Source organism: Protopterus annectens, chromosome 6.part0 (assembly GCF_019279795.1).
Source record: "Protopterus annectens isolate FY-2018-M chromosome 6.part0, PAN1.0, whole genome shotgun sequence".
Classification (NCBI taxonomy): Eukaryota; Metazoa; Chordata; order Ceratodontiformes; family Protopteridae; genus Protopterus; species Protopterus annectens.
Genome location: NC_056737.1, coordinates 236,590,015 through 236,607,010, shown reverse-complemented (window position 1 = coordinate 236,607,010; position 16,996 = coordinate 236,590,015).

The window sequence follows — 16,996 nt, the reverse complement described above, 5'->3', positions numbered from 1 at the left end:
AAGCTGGACGTAATGTATCCAAGAGATGAGATGGAAGGGCAGTGCATCAAAGCCACTTGACTTGGGATCCAGACTCTACTACTCAGGAGGGAGTCAAGCTAGAAATGGTGAAGGAATGTGGTGAGAGAGAGGCTTCAGAAGGTAGTGAGGGATATCATTAGAATTAAAGAATCTGACTCCATGTAATGATAGGGCAGTATTCCTAATCTCAGCCTGCCCAACAGTAGGGTTGTGATAGTAAGGAAAAGAGTGCATTCAGACAGCAGTTGCAGGACCTACTAGATAAAGCAGGACAACATGAGTTGGTGTTGATAATGGGTGACTTGAAAGCACATATTGGGACAGACAGAACAGGATATGAGGACTGCCTGGGTCTACGTGGGTGGGGCAAGAAGACTAAAGAAGGAGAAGCCATTCTAGGGTTCTGTCTGGCAAATGGCTTGATAGTAGCCAACACATGGTTCAGAAAGAAAGACAGTCACAAGATCACATACAAGAGTAGCCAACATGCAACTCAGGTGGACTTCCTCCTAGTAAGGAAAAGGTACTGGGGAGAATCCATGATTGCAAAGTCATCCCTAGTGAAACAGTCAGCCCACAGCATAAACCACTAGTTGCTACACTCAGCTGCAAGCAGTGGTCAGAGAAGGCTCTAAGGTCAACAGAGACCAGGCTGAAAACTTGGAAATTGACTGGAGAGAAAGTACAACAGTTCAAGGAATTATTCAGGGCTCTAGCACCCCAAGAAGAGGAGGAAATAGGTGGAGTTGAACAAGAATGGCAGCGCCTAAAAACAGCATGTGTTAGGACTACAGAAAAGATATGTGGCTGAGCCAGGTATGGAAAGATGGTACATGATGAAAGCTGGTGGTGGAATGCAGAAGTCCAGAAAGTCATCAAAAGAAAAAAGGAGTGCAACAAGAAATGGGAGAGAGAAAAGATTGACCAGGCTAGGAAGGACTACTGGTTGCCTATCACAGAAGCTAAGAAAGAAGTTGCAATAGCAAAGAATAGGGCATCAGAGGCACTCTATCAACTTTTGGAAAGTGACTCAGTAAGTGGCACAAAGAAACTATATCAGGTTGCAAGGCAAAGACATAAAGATAAAGAAAATAGTCAGACACCCTTCATAAGGGATGCCAGCAATAACCTGCTCATCAGTCCACAGAACATCAAAGGCAGATGGAAGGAGTATTTCCAGCAGCTTCTGAATGAAGAAAACCCCACAGAAGCTGTGCTGCCCCAGAAACAGCTTATAATGAGAGAAGAAGAGGAGCCCACCCTAGAAGAAGTAAGAACAGCATTAAGAAAAATGAAGTCAGGGAATGCAGCAGGGTCAGATGAGGTCACGGCAGATATGATAAAGATGCTGGGTGAGATAGGGGAGAAATGGCTCCTGAGGATACTAATAGCAGTTTGGAGAGAAAGACATATCCCAGATGACTGGAGACTAAGCATACTCATGCCAGTGTACAAGAACAAAGGGGACATCCACAACTGTGGGCAGTACAGAGGCATCAAACTCCTATCACATTGCATGAAAGTTCTGGAAAGTGTGATTGATAAATGGATATGCAGAGTAGTAGAAAGTAATATGGGAAATGAGCAGTTCAGATAAAGATCAGGATGCAGCACAATAGACCTGATGTTTGCAGTGAGACAGATACTTGAGAAAAAGCTAGAGATGAGGAGAGAGTCCAACTGGGCATTCCTAGACTTGGAGAAAGCATATGGCAAGGTCCCAAGAAAGCTGGTCTGGGCAGTACTGTGGTAGTTTGAAGTCCAAGAAATATTGGTAGGATTAGTGCAGGCTATGTACAAGGACCCAATGACTCAAGTACAAACAGAGGGTTCCCAGTGGAAGTGGGTGTACACCAGGGTTCAGCTCTGAGCCCACTGCTGCTCATACTGGTAATGGACTACATTAGCAAAGAGGTCGGAGGGGCCAGATCAACAAAGTTGCTGTATGCAGATGATGTGGCATTACACATTCACTCTGAGCTAGAACTTCAGCAAAGGATAGGAGAATGGAATGCAAAACTGAAGGCACATGGGATGAAACCAAGCAGATATAAGATGGTGGTAATGGCAGTAAATTTTTGAATCAGAAGAAGCTGAGAATAGAGATAGAAGGGAAGATAGTGGAACAGGTAAACAGCTTCAAACGTCTGGAAGGGGTGGTTGAGGAGAAGGGAAGTCTGAATGAAGAGATCAAAGTGGCATAGAGTGTCGGGTATAGTCTATGACAGAAGAAAGTCAATGAAGCTGAAAAGCATGGGGTACAATACACTGGTGTGACCAGTACAAGTGTAGGGTACAGAAACTTGAGCAGTTAAAGCAGAACAGTTGAAGAAGATGGAAATGAAGAGCCTGAGAAGGGTGGTAGGATGCTCTCTGTGGGACAGACAAAGAAATGAGGACATGACAGTAGAAGCCAAAGTAGCTCCAATTGCAGAAAAGATCAAACAGAACATATTATGGTGCTTTGGACACGTGCAGAAAAGCAGAAGACAATCTGGTGAGGAAGATTTGGGTCAAACAGGAAGAAGTTAAAAGGAAGCGAGGACATCCAGCAAAGTATTGGATGGATTGTGTGAAAGAAGATCTGCAACAGTCAGGCATGAGTTTTGAAGAAGGCAGGAGTGTGGCACTGAATTGAGAGAGATGGCGACAGTTAACACTATACTCCGACCCCATGTAGAAAAAAAGGGAAAAGGGGGGCTGATGATGATGGTGATGATTTTGTAAATTCTGCAAATTCTTGTACAATACTATGCAGTCATAATGTGTTTATGGAGCTTTTCTCCCTGAGCCTCTGCTGAAAATGGGCTCCTGACCCAGTCGGACTTTCACAGTCAACAAATGTCAACAAATAAATAAATAAATACATAGTAACAGAGATAAAACAACTGGAAGTGAGATCTTTAGAAAATGGTAGGAGCAAACTACATAGGAAAAATGGGAATTGTGGGAACAATACATTCAGGGGGAGGAATGAGGCTTAAAAAAAGGCAGGACTTAAACGAGCTATCTAATGTTTGAATGAAAACAATTGGGTAGAAAATGTGCAATGTTTGCAACTGGGAGTGTGTCAGTATGGTTTTGTTATGTAAAATGCTTGCAACTAGGATTGTGTCGGTGTGGTTTGTTTTCATTTATATAAAGGTACGATTGCTTATGTTATAAGTGATGGTTTAATAAAGATGTTTCTTGTTTAAAAAAGGGGGCAAAAATGTAATAACTTATGTAATGTTGATTAGGTTATATGATGTTAATACACTTTGATTACTTTTATATAAATCTAAATGTGCCTATGTCACAAGTGATAATTCAATAAAGGTGTTTAAAAAAAAAAGTTTTATAGCAATTTAAAGGGGTTTGCATTCCTGTAAAGTTTTTAGCCATGATTCTTTATATACCCTGAACGTATGAACCTGCCTGATTAAGACATAGTTTGGATAGTCATTATTTAGCATGTCATATGGAAATTTCACATAGAAAGTCAGTGTGATTGTGTTGCTGAGGTCTCTTCCATAGGGATGTTCACCCATATGAATGACTGGCAATATATATAGGCTAGTATATCAGACCATTTACTAGGCCCTTTCAAATGCACAATATGAGGAAGCACTACAGTTCCTTATGCACAATGTTGGCAAAGCCAAGCATTCCTTTTCTCAACATGTGATTGCTGTTCATTTCAGTGGTTCATTTATGCATTGTCTGGCAGAGGTCATGTATGATGAACATTTGGAAGACACAAATGTTTCAACTATGCATCCTTTATGCAGTAGGCTGTTTTTTTGGATCAAAGAGGCTGGTAAAATCTTACACTGTAGCTCTAGATAAAGAGATTTAGTTTAGGAATTACTATGTCAATAAGAAGGGATCTGTTTGCCCATTTTTCCTGATAACTGGGGTCTTTATATCAAAGGAGGCCCATATTTTCTCTGTTATCACAAAACCTTCATTATATTCAAACAACTTAGACAACTCCCACCCCAGTTTTTAACCTGCCTTTTTTCATCAAGAATATTGAGAAAGTGCCTCATGCTCATTGATATACATATGGTGCATTTTATGACCTCTTAAGACTCAAAATTGCAACTGCCTTATATGAGTAGTTAGTGACTTCCCCATGGTGATAGATCAGTGGTTATAGTCAACCCTGGCAATCCTTGAGCTCACTGGAATTTAACACTGTGGCTATGGAATCTTGAATGAGCGCCTGCCCTGCACTGTGGCCTAAGTTACACCATGCTCTACTTGTTTTGCCTCAAATCTCATGGGGTTAATCCATCAGGTATTCAACAGCATTAAGTCATCTATGAGCTAACCACTGAATTCTGGGTAATTCCAAGGTCCCAATAACTTTTATGGTGTACTTTCTGCGACTACAAGTTCAAAGTAAATGTTAGCAAGTTCATGCTGCTGATATTTGGCTACACCTCTCCTTCTCCCAGGAACATGGATCAGAATGTATTACTCTGGAAGACTCTTTGGTTCCATTCTTCAATGACCGGATATCAGTTGACTGAATCTCATCCCACTGAAGACCAAGACAATGCTGATCTATAACACCTCAAGTATTTTTCAGGTTCCTTTCCACACCGGAAGTATACCCCTCATTGGTGAGATCAGACCATAAATTAATCTCACTGGAAATCCACATCCCGCCCCCACCCCCAGCACAAAAGACCACAGTGAAGAATTTCTCAAAAGCTGACTTCACACTTCTTAAGACTGAAGTGGTATCCTTCAAGGCCCCTGGGCCAGTGGAAACCACAGCCCACACTGCTGAATCCTTTATAAACGCTTTCTACGGACACCTCCAAGAATGCATGGATCATGCAATCCCAAATAAAACCAAGACCCATTCCCCCAAAGGCAGGCGTCCTGTCTGGTGGACCCCAGCCATTAACAAGCTTTACAACAGGAGGAGGAAGCTACTACATGACAGAACAAAATCCCCAAAAGGGAAGGCATCTCTGATCAGTACTAGTAAAAAACTACGATCACTCATAAAATCATCCAAGGCCAACTTTGAGAGAAAAATCGCAAAAGACACTAAAGACAATCACAAGGCCTTCTTTAGTTATGTTAGAAACCTGGGTGGAAACTCCCAGATATGCTCAGAGTTAGTCCAAAATGACAAAAAATACACTGAACCCACAGACATTGCCAACATACTGGCAGACAGGTTCAGTGCAAATTCCAAAGGAGAAATATCTATCCCAGCAGAGTGTAGCCTCCCTGACATCTCAGATGCCCAGGTGAGAGCCGCCCTCTCCAAAGCTAAAAACACAGCATCAATGGGACCAGACGGTGTCTCGGGTTGCGTGCTACATGAACTCCAAGAGGAACTAAACCCGCACATAAGGCTGCTGTTTAATCTTAGCCTTACTACAGGATACGTACCCAAAGAATGGTGTACAGCAACAGTGGCCCCACTCCACAAAGGAGGTGCTTCTACAGACCCTGGAAATTACCGCCCCATAAGCTTGATGAGCCTGGTCTGCAAAGCTATGGAGAGGATCAATATAGAACTCATAAACAAAGACATTGGGGACCTACAGACACTGGATCCTACCCAATTCGGCTTTGTCAAGGGCAGATCCTGCCTTTTGAACCTGGTCAACTTTTTTGAAACAGTCACTAAGGCCATTGATGAGGGTAAGGCAGTTCACACAGCCTACCTTGATCTTGCAAAAGCCTTCGACACAATACCCCACTCGGGCATCATAGACAAGCTCACCAGCTTAAATGTAAACCCATATGTCATAAGATGGGTTGCAAACTAGCTCAAGGACAGAACCCACAAGGTCAGAATTGCTGGAGCCATGTCAGACTCTAAGCCAGTCACAAGTGGTGCCCCACAGGGCTCGGTCCTGGGACCCCTCTTGTTCGGCATTTATTTTTCTGAGGTGCAAGCAAACATAGGAGGATTGTGGCTGACAAAGTTCGCAGATGACTGCAAACTGGGCACCATAATTGATACTCCAGCGGACACAAACATCCTTCAGAAAGGCCTCATAGAAATGGATAACTGGTGCCGGAGCCATGGCCTTAAACTAAACGCCAAAAAATGTATAGTCATACCCTTTGGGAAAAACAAAGTACCCACAAATTACCACATAGGTGGTAATCCATTAAGTACGGAAGAAGTAATCAGGGACCTAGGGACCCAAGTTGACAGTAACCTCTCATTTGACACTCACATTGTCAAGGTGATTATGAAGACCTTCTATATTACCCACCTTATCATGAAAGGATTCACATCTAGATCAAGAGAGGTCATTGTGCCCCTATACTCTTCCCTTATCAGGCCCATAATTGAGTACAATGCCCCATTTGGGATGTACCTTACCCGACACCTGCAGCAGCAGCTAGAAAGACCCCAAAAGTACCTCACCAAGAGGTCTCAAACATATGTCATATGCTGCCCGGCTGAAGAAACTCCAGGTCTATTCAGTCGCATACCACCTACTCAGAGGCAATCTATGCCTGACGTACAAGGCCATGTCCAATCCGGAATTAATGGACATGCTCCACCTCAGAAAATCCAAATCCACCAGAGCCATGAGAGTGAGAGATTTGAACCTCAACACAGAAATAAATAGGACGTGCTGGAGGGACAGATTCATAACCCAGAGGCTCCCTACACTCTGGAACAGAATCCCAGTCCATGTTAGGCAGAGCCCCTCACTGACTCTCTTCAAGAGAAATCTTGACGAGTGGATGGGAGATCATAGGTTTACCCCGGGGGTCATCTCTGTGTCACTACAGTAAACTAGCACAGTAAACTAAACCCTAAATGGGCATAGTATTCTCATTCCAAGGGGTGGTGAAAGCCACACACACTCTGGCTAAGCTTATAAATGCCCTAGGGCAGATAGCCTAGTATGAACCTATGAACCTATGAACCTATAATCTCCTTATATTCTAAGAGGAAAATGGAATAGAATTTACACTTTGTACCCAACATCTGACTGTAATTCATGATAGTAAGATGAGATTTAAAGACTAGTTGTTGTCTGATCATACTCCATCTTTGTAAACCAGCTTCGGTCTTTGCCTTAGAGATTAATTTACTTGTGTCTTTCCATTTCATTTACTGTAAGACAGCTCGTCTCTAGTGGAAGCTAACCTTCCCATTTACAGCACGTGCACAAGCCTGCAGCCAGGCTTCTATCCTGTAGTCACTGTATGAGTCATATTACATCAGTGTTGTTGGATCTTCTATAGCCACTGGTGGCAGCTACATATAGTTGTGATAGAAACATCCAGAGCTGTTGGTAGCCAGAGTGGGTTTTTTTTCTTACCGAGACATAGTTCTCAAGTGTCATTAATTTTGCCTCATGTTTTTGCTCTGTCCAGATAAAATGTTGGTTTTCTGACACATCAGTGAGGATTACAGATGGGTCTATATTAGAACATCGAAGTTTCAGAACTTTGAATGTTCTAATATCAACCCCTAATAAGTGAAAGCTGAAAATAGAGAAGTTTCAGAAAACAAATTCTTTCCTAGAGAAAGAATTCGGTTGTCCATTCCTGTCGCTTCGCTATTTTCAGCACTGTGGTGTAAAGTTACGGGTCAGGTTCAGGTAAGTGTGTGATTGTGTGGACGTGAGAGTTAGGGCGGGTTAGGTGAGTTAGGGTTAGGGCATGGGTCAGGTAAGTGTGCGAATGTGTGGACATGAGGGTTAGGACGGGGTAGGTGAGTTAGGGTTAGGGCATGGGTGAGGTGTGTGTGTGATAGTGACGGACCTTAGGGATAGGGTTTGGGTTAAGGTAAGTTGGTAGATAGTGGTGTATGTACAGTTTAGTGTAGGGTTAGATGTAAGATTTTAGGTGTATGTGTATGGATTGCTGTTTGTTTGGTGTGTTTGTGTTGTGTGTATGTGTTTTGGAACAGCAAATTTTTTCCCTAGTAAAAAATTTGCTGTTCTGAATTTTCAGTGTTATCAGTTTTCAGTTACTAGGGGTCGATATTAGAACATTCGAAGCTCTGAAACTTCGATGTTCTAATATAGACCCTTACAGACATTAATGATGGACATTAGAGTTCCATTCTTGGAAAATAGAAAACAGAAAATGCACACTGATGCAAAACTTGCTGTTCTAGTAACTTTTTTAAAATGAATAATAATAACATTTTAAAATTTTCCCTGATTCTGTTCCTTTACACCCCATTATTTTTGGCTTTTTCACTTACTCTTGCACAAAGAGATTGAGTGTTATGCAGCTAGATCTGTATCTAAGATCCCGATCTTGCTATTCAAGCCTTGCATACTCTAGATCCTACTTATCTAGAATAGTACTCAGTAACCCTTCCCCATAGTGACCTCTTCATGTTACAACCTTTTGCTTATTCTGAGGATTAGTTTATACACTTCGGATAGACAGCCCTTTACCTACATCATCTCAGTCCCATGGAATCAAGAGCTTTCCCTGATACAGGCATGCAGTACTGAGACCTTATGCCAAATTTCCCTAAAATGCCATCTTTTTTAGCAGATCAGGTTTAAGTTTATGGAGACAAAAGAAATTATCATTATTCATTTTATGCAATACATGAATGTGCAGTTGCATTTTTCTAATGTTAGAATTCTGTGATGTTTAATTTTCGGTTTTATATATGGAAGTTAGGTGTGGGCATCTTAATAAATAAAGATTAAAAACTAAAAGTGAACATCTGCAGCTAGGTATTTGAGATTTGCTATAAGGTCTCAAATAGTATAACTTCCTCTCACAGCTGCTTTGCTTACTGTTGGCTCTAATTCAAAATTATTTCACCACATTTTTTCCATCTTTTTGTTCTCTGGATCTATGAGTGTGTTACATGATTTAAGAGGAATGACTGTATATTTAAAAAACAAAGTCAGTATTTGTGGGTCTACTTTAGGGTATTGACACTGCACATTCTCTATTCCGTGAGTATGGTTTCAACATGAGAAAAATACAGTCCAGCAAGCTATTTCAATGAAGCATAGGGATTCCAAAGTGCTCTGTTATTTCTTGTATTTTCAGATGCTTGTTCATAGAGGCCAGAAAGTTTTAGTCTGAGATATATGTGCTAGTGGGTGTAGCATTATCAAGCAAAATCAACTTTGGTAACTTTTGGCTCAATACCCCACAGACAAAGATGATGATGATGGTGATGATGATGATGGTGATGATGATGATGATTATGATGATGACAACGATGCCCTTGGTGTATTTGTTTAGGAGTTAGTTTTGCAGAGAGGGAGGATTCATAGGGTAGTCTTTTTTCCTTATCCAGGATGTTTAATGTGGCCTTCCTGGTGTCCAGGTGTGCTGTCATAATGCCCTGATTATAACTTAGCATGAGTGTAACACCCTTGGTATCAAATGAGATGCATTTCATAATGAAAAGAAAGTGGAGTACAAGAAAGTAATGGTAAAGCAGAAGACATTCCCCTACCTTGCAACATATCTCAGAGGTATCCCAGCATTTTTTTAGACATTTTTGCCAACGAGATGTTGCAGTGTTACTGTAGCTGACTATATTACATGGCTGTCAGCCCATTTCTTTGGCAAGAAGGTTTGCACTGTACAACTGGGAGGATTTATTGGAAGAGAATGACTGAGTAGAATTTGCATTTTTTCTTATTTTATCTTTCACTATTCTAAACAAAATGGAATAAAAGAGCTGACAGGATCATCAACACCTCTTCATGGAGGGGATAGCTATGCTGTCCAGCAAACCTGGCACTATGATAATGTAGCACAAGTAGGGTTTGGGGTGGCATGAATGGGTCATGAAGGTCACCCCATAACCCCAATCCACCATGGCTCTAAACAAACTCATATTTCTAGTGAGAAGAGATGAGTAGGCTGAATATTTGGTCTGCTCCTGCAAAGGGGCAGTTAATGAAGAACCTCAGGACAGCCCTAGCTTTGTAAGCTAATAGACAGCAATTTGAAAAGGATAGGCATCTTCTGAGTTCAACTCAAGCTGTACCAGCAACATGTATACATCAATAAATCCCTTCGCTGTTCTAACAGAGTACAAAAATGGGATACGGGAATATGAAGTCTTTGCAACCAGAAAATCTCAATGCCCAAATAAGGACACAAAAGGTCTTGCTACCATCATTAATTGCAAAGAACCTGGAGGGGCAGGCATGCCTGGGCAAAACACCAGAAAAGAGATGCCAGGGGCTAGGAGTTCAACTGGAAGACGTCTGGCCTAAGAGGATTTCTGTCTCAGGATCTCAGAAAAAAGATCATAATGAATAAGAAAGCTGACTGTGTTCATTATGTATAATTAATGTCCCATTCTTGTTAACTGATCAAATTAATGCGGCTCCAAATGACTACAGAAAACATGTGTTATGTTACCTGTGTTATACAATGAAGCCTAATTAGCTTACATAATGTCCATACTGAATAGATACATTACAGTAGGAAGATTAAAGACAGATACCTATACTGAAAAATCAAAACCAAAACCCACTTCCATAACAACAGCAGCAATCAAACCCTAAAAGAGACTACTCACCACCTCAAAACATACTAATTCAAACCATTAGAATCCACGACTCACTAGCAATACTTAGAAAAAACAGCAGTCAAATATGGAATAAATTACTAACCCCAATTATATGAACAACAAAAATGGTGCTAGTTTAAAAAAAAACGAATGCACAATTAATCCACCAATTAAAATGGTTCTACTAGTACATTATCTAGCATAGTGCAACAAGGTGTGCACTAGTTCAGTCATGTGTAAATAAATTTATATATATGTGAGGAGGTGTGTTTGTATGTCATCCATGGCTGATTAAAGTACACTCTTTTCAAATGCTTTTCATTCTAATTAAAATGACTGAATGAAATGCAGTTCAAAGACAATTAGTGAAAATCTATTATTACCAAAATTGCTTAATTACAGAGATTGAGGAAGTTTCATTTTTCTCTAGTACAGTGTAATCTCAGAGTTGGTATATTTAAGTCAGCAGAGGAGTGATGTTCAGGGCTGATTTCCCCTGCAAAAATACTCATTTTCTTCTAAGTGCATTACACTGATAATTCCATTCTTAGATGTATTGATATACTTATGCTTTCTTGACGGGGTTAGTCCCCCTAGGCTGGTGACCTATATTCAGGGGAGACCCACAGTGGTACTTATACTTACAAGGGGAAATTGGTCATAGCAATGAAGGAAATTCTACTGATCTTTTCAATTATGACATGGGATCTTTTACATCTACCTGAGCTACCACCAACTCAGGCAGATGGGGCCTCATTTTAATGTCTCGTTCAAAGGATTGTTTTTTTTTTTTAAATGAGAGAATGGAATACAAAGAAAATGCAACCTTTATATACATATATATATATATATATATATATATATATATATATATATATACATATAAATATATATGTATTTATGAATCACATTGGTCAGGTCAGTCATACAGAATTAGTACTATAAGGTTTATGTCAGAAGAGCAAGTTTTCGGAAACTCAAATGTCATATGGTCAAGGTTTCTGAAAACTTGAAGCATTTGTATGGAGATCGCACTACAGTGGAGATCGGAGAATTTACCCTTTTCTCTAATTGGGGTGTGGGTGGGTGCAGGGGTGCTTGCCTCTGTGCAAAAACAGATTTATGTTGTTTTGTTTCATTTCAGTTTTTGGAATGTTGAACATAAAGTCTTGAACATATGAAGTTCAAGTTTCCGAAAACTCAAACTTCTTACATTGTAACTGTATGCATGGTCTGAACAAATACAGAGTAAATTATTGTAAATTGGCCTGATTGCCTGTCTTTTCAAAGAACTGTTTGAATTTGTGATTCTGATGACCTTTGCAAAGTTATCTATAACCAGTGCCAACAGCATTTGTTGCAGCTTTTCTCTCTGGGCATCCAGTGAAAAATGAATTTCAATTTAGTGGGCATCCTTGCATTCAAACATAAATAAATAAAAATGAAAGAAGAAAGAACAACAAAAATGCCCCCCCCCCAAAAAAAAAAACAAAAAACATGTGCTTGTATATCTGCCACTTACACATCAAATGCATAAAGAAATTATGTGCTTTTGCAAGCATACTTATACCAGGAGAAAGAAAGAAAGACCCTGACCAATAGGCAGGACTGCAGTGGCATAAATAGATAATCATAGGATCATAGATTCATAGGAAGTTACTAGGTCATTGGCCCTGAGGCCCTTATAAACCTAGCCAAGAGTTTAACCCATGTTTATATAAGTCAGCACCTAAAGTCCCTGTCCAGCAGGGACACAGGTGGAATCCCAGGGGTGTATTTTTTCTTTCCCATCCAGTTATCCAGGTTGCACTTAAAAAGGGATAATGAGATACTCTGCTTGATGTGGTGAGGGAGTCTATTCCACAGATGGGAGAGTCTCTGGGATAAAAATCTGTCCCGCCAACAAGTCCTATTGATGTCACAGACCAGGTTGAGGTTGTGCGTGTGGGCTACTAGAGTGGAGTTTGACTTGTGGATATGCAGCAGTCCCATCAAGGCTGGGTCTGAGATTGCTTTGTATGCCAGACAGAGGCCACCTCTGAGGAGTCTGCATGAAACTGAGTAGAGGAACAGGGCTTTTAGCCTATTTGTGTAGGTAGATCTTTGAGGTCTTGGATTCTCCTGGTGAGGGACCTCTGAGGTCTCTCCAGCTGCTCCATGTGCTTTGTGAAGTATATGCTAAAGGGGGCATTGTAATCAATAATTGGCCTTATAAGGGAAGAATCCAGGGATGTTATGACATCCTTGTCCCTGGATGAGATACCCTTACTTATGAGGTGGGCCTTGTAGAAAACTTTCCATACAATGGAAGCAACATGTTTGTCAAAAGTCAGGTTGCTATCAACCTAGGTGCCCAAATCCCTCATGACTGATTGCATGCTTAAGACATTGTTATTAATGTAACAATATGTGGGGACATCACTCTTCCCAAAGGGGATGATGATGCATTTTTTAGCATTCAGCTTGAGGCCATGTTTCTGGCACCAGTCATTTGTTTGGGAGAGACCCTCTTGGAGGATGTCCGCATCACTTGGGAAATTGATGACCACACCCAGCTTGCGGTCATCTGTAAACCTGGTCAGCCATAGCCCACTGGTTTTGGCCTGCACCTCAGAGAAGTATATCCTGAATAACAGAGGCCCCAAGACTGATCCTGGCATTGCAGGTCTACTGCTTGAGGTGGCTTCCCTTATTTTGATTAAATTAGTTCTATCAGTGAGCCAGTGTGCTACCCATCTGGTAACATATGGATTGATGCCTAGTTGAGCGAGTTTATCTATTATGCCCGAGTAGGGAATAGTGTCAAAGGCTTTGCCAGGTCAAGGCAGGCGGTGTGCACCGTCTTCCCTAGTCCATGGCTTTAGTGACTGTCTTAAAGAAGTCAACCAGATTTAACAGACATGATCTCCCCTTGACAAAGCCAAACTCTGAGGGGTCAAGTATTTGGAGGCTGCTAATGTCCATGTTAATGAGGTCCATGATAAAGGGATGACAGTGGCTGCCCTCCATTCAGCTGGGACAAAGCCAGTACTCGGGCTTTGGTTGAATAGGGTGCCTAATGTTGCTGCAAGTTCCTGCCTGAGTTCATGTAGGATGCAGCCTGGGATGTTATCGAGTCCCATAGAGGCTGTATTTTTTGCCTTTAAGTGGGCAGTGATGACCTGTCCCCTAGAGATAAGGGGAGGGGCAGGTACTGGGGATGTCCTGATTTACTGATGGGGAGACAGAGTGGTGAAGTTTATGTCGGCATGACTACTAGACATTTGGACACCATAATTAGGGAACACTTATATGCAATGAGAATACATGATGAAAACAATGCACTATATATTTATAAGCACTTTATTAAATGTTTGCATTTTAAGAAATTTACTTTTGCCATTATTGGTGTTATACATTTGGATTTAAGGGGAGAGAATGTTAAAAAACAGGTTGAAATGAAAGAAGTTGAGTGCCAAATTCTTTTAGTTGCCTGTCTTCCAGCTACCTATCTTCCACCTGGTTTAAATGAAAGTGTAAATATTAAATGTTATTTAAATAATAGAAAATCCAGGATTTATTCAGTCTGACTTAGTAAGGGTTAATTTCACTATTTAATTAATAGTTTTTTTATTGGTTGGTTGGTAATTGCTTTGTATTTAAATGTGGTTGTTTATGAAATGTATGTTATTTCTGATGCCGTCTTCAGACGAATAGCGGATGAATAAATTGGTTTTACGCTAAAAGTTTTATTGAGCGCTTAATTTCCTACCAGTGTTTTTGTAGTTTGTTTTTTTATCACTGGTTTCTGGTTTTCTTGGTTTGTTTGTTGGTTATATGTGAAGAAGGCGTTATGATTGTCTCTAGTAGATGTGGCCAATTTGGACTCAAAGTTGGCATTACAGGATTTCACTAGTGCTCTTATTTGCTTGTTCAGACTAAGGAAATATTGCTTCCAATTGGGCACCTACTCCTTCTTGGTCCTGGACAGCATTTTTTTCCTTTTGTTATATAGTTTATTTATTTATTGAGGATGTCCACCAGACAGATTTATGCTTCCTTGCAGAGGATGATTTTGTCCTGTTGGGTATTCCTGATTCCAAGCATTTATATAAATGCTTGTATAGCACTTTGGTGTAGATTTGGACATTGGTGCCAGTTCCTACAGAGGGGGAGGAGACTGTGAAACTGTTTATACCATCCCTCAGGAGGTTTTAATTAGCCATGGAGAAGTTTTGTTTGACCCTTGCTAGACAGAGGTCAGGGGAGATGGTGGCTTTGAATGTGATCGCTTTATGATTGGATCTTACCAGGGAGGATGATACTGTAGGGGTGCTGCAGTGGTTACTCATGTTGGTTAATACTAAGTCCAAGATATTACCAACTCTTGTGAGGGGTTCAACTACTAGTTCCAAAGCATTTGCACTGATAAAATCAAGGAATCGCTGGGCATTTGTGTAATTAAATATTTATGACTTTGTATTAATGTTATTTATTATTGAAGGCTTTTAGGATTATTCACTACATAACTAAGTATTTAAGATATTTTTAGGATATATTTATGTATATGTATTTTTGTAGCTTTTTTAACTGTGTACTAATTGAATTACTGGATTATTTTTGTAATTGGTTGAATTCTGTTGATTGTAGTATAAATAGGGGCACAATGAGAAGGCATGCATGCATCAGAGGAAGTCTTGACTCTGACAAAAATGCATTTTGATTTGTGAGCATTTATGTGTATATGTTTGCTGTTTTACTATAGTTTACTGTGGACTTCTTAAAGATTTTCAGCTCAAGAGTTTGTTGGTGGCCTTCTGAAGTGCTCTTTTTGTATATTTTGAAGATATGCTACTCAACTTACAGGTATAAATGATTGTATATCTTTAACTAGTATTTTACACCTTAAAACTGATGAAATATGAGGTCTAACTATTAGTGGCATTTTTGAGTTATATATTTTATATTTTATATATTATTTCTTTAAATTAATGTATATGTGTTTATATTAAGTTTTTATGATTAAATTAAACATTATATTTGCTTGAATAATTATTAATGTTAATGTCACTTTAAATATTTATCACTTATGTCTTAAGTTAATTATGAATGGAAGATGTGGTGAATTTATATGTCTCATCATCCTGTAGTTTTTAATCTGATGAATAAATAGGAGCAAAAGCACTTATTCTAAATTTCGCTATTGACAGATGTTTCATTTTTTTTTTTGTATAATTTTAGTGCGACTTATTTTTGTATGAAATTTTATATATATATATATATATATATATATATATATATATATACAAACACACACACGCACACACACACACACACACACATATATATATATATATATATATATATATATATATATATATATCATTCATGAAATTCAGATTATTTATTTTCTGTGAAAGTAACACTTTCGATTAATGTATATCTGAGATATTATGCTGTAAATTCCTGGAGTCTTACTGTTTTTGTACTATTTTATTTAATTAATGACTTCTTTAAGTGTCAGCACTTTGTTATTTTTCCTTAAAGTTTTCTCGGAAAATTCCATGATTGTTATATATTTCATAAAATTAAAACAAAAATGTGTTATTAGACTCATGACTATATTCTTTTCATTTAGATTATCATATCAATTTCTAAATTCAAGCAGTACTTCTACTGTTTCAGTTTTTTTTTTTTTTGTTATTTTCTAAGCATTTGATTTCACAAGTGTGATCAATTTTGGAAGAAGTCCTTGATTTTCTTATCAAGTCATACATCCTTATAGCTGACATTTAATATGATGAAAGTCTAAGTTTTGCTAATGGTATTGCAATTTTATGTGGTAATATACTTTTTATTAAGGCTATTATGCTCATCTGATGAATTATCACCTTCCTTAACATTATCTTTGTTTAGGTATAGGTTATTTGACTATCCAAAATCTCACTATCCCACTATTTAATTTTGTTTTTATATTAAGTTATTATTCTTCCATACAAATATGATATTAGGGAGTCCTATATCATTATTTTATTAGTTTCTGTTTTATTATTTATATTTAAAAAGGTATTAACTTCTTTCCCCAGTAATATCTTAAAATCTTTATGTTTTGTTTTGTAAGAGAGGAACCCAGAAATTATCTGCAACCTGCTAAAATCTACAGATAAATTAAATTATAATGCATCGTGATCTGAAAGGTAATGTCTTAAAATTTTCTTGCTTTAGATGTCAGCATTTTTGAAATAAAAAGTGTATCTATCATGGACTAGAAATTATGTATGTCTGAAAAATGAATGTAAAGGAAAGAATAGTTTTCTTTTAATTGATATGAATCTTTAACATTTATTAAACATATCCAATTTTCCGAAGCTTTAGCTGTTACCATTTTCTGGGTTCCCATTCTGCACTAGTGTCTTATTTTCCAAATATACAATTAAAGTCACCACATAGAATTACATTCCCTTAAATGTTATTTAAAATATATCAAATGTCTCTTGGAAT